At 34.5% G+C, this 1074-nt stretch overlaps 1 protein-coding gene across 1 annotated transcript in view; it reads left to right on the top strand.

Annotated features, from left to right (window-relative positions):
* GPATCH2 (G patch domain containing 2) overlaps nucleotides 1-1074 on the top strand; it is a 176381-nt gene that overhangs the window by 127225 nt on the left and 48082 nt on the right. The gene's annotated exons all lie outside the window — the stretch shown is intronic.

Below are 1074 nucleotides of genomic sequence, written 5' to 3'. Positions count from 1 at the left end.
ATGTAAGATGGAGGTAGAGATTTCATCCTACCTTTAGCTATCTGTGTCACAAATGCTGGTTTGTATATGTTTTTTTTTAAAGGCACTAGGCTTAGAAATGCCAAAGTAATTAATTTTTTTGATTTTCAGAAACAATTTAATGTTTATGGTACGAAGTGTTTCTAAATTGAAACACTTTCAGATTAATGGACTTAAGATATAAATGGTTGCTATTTTCTATGAGTAGCAGTAATGAGATATGGCTTCAGCTACATATCAGATACCAGATTTCACTCCCTATTTCTTTATCCCATTCATCCATTCATTCATTCAACAAATATTTATTGGGCACTAAAAACTCTCCAGACACAGTGCTGAAACCTAGAGATGCAGGCAAGCTGAACAGCTGAAGCAAAGGGCCAGAGATGAGCAAGAGTGTGACATACACCCCAAACTAAAAAGTTCATCGTGGCTTGGAATTATAGTTTAGAAGGAGGAAGCATAATAAATTGTGAGTTTAGAGATATAATCAAATAATGAAGGTCCAGGAAAGCCTTGTACAACATTTTGGGTTTTATCTCAAAAGGGTAATATAATCAGATTAATTTTAGAAAGCTCCTACCTGCTGCAGTATGGGGAATGAATTAGAAAACAAGGCTGGAGGCAGGGAGGCCATTTGGGAGGCTGTTACAGGTGAGAGAAAATGATGGTCTAGACTAGGATGGTGACAGTGGGGATGGAAAGAAGTAGATATTTAAGAGAAATTTAAGATATATTTAGTTAGACATTCCTGAAACGAGCTAGCCATATATTCTTGGTAATCTAATTAAGGTCTATTCCTTCCCAAAGACAGCTAAATAAACTAATAATTGATTCTAAGTGATATCTTTGAATGGTTCAAAGCAATTATCCTTCATTAAAAATTATTGATACTAGTAAGAGAATACACTCTGATGGCCAGGCTTATTAATTATAATCATAATCATAACTGTAGCATTTGAACTATATTCTTTCTCAGCATTTCCTGTGTTCTGGTGTCATAGTGCTAAGCATCTTACATGATTTATCTTATTAAATACTCACAGTAGCCTTACA

Source organism: Galeopterus variegatus, unplaced genomic scaffold, assembly GCF_000696425.1.
Source record: "Galeopterus variegatus unplaced genomic scaffold, G_variegatus-3.0.2 Scaffold3394, whole genome shotgun sequence".
NCBI lineage: Eukaryota > Metazoa > Chordata > Mammalia > Dermoptera > Cynocephalidae > Galeopterus > Galeopterus variegatus.
Note: the sequence above shows the minus strand (reverse complement) of the source record. Positions and strands in the feature narration are given on the sequence as shown.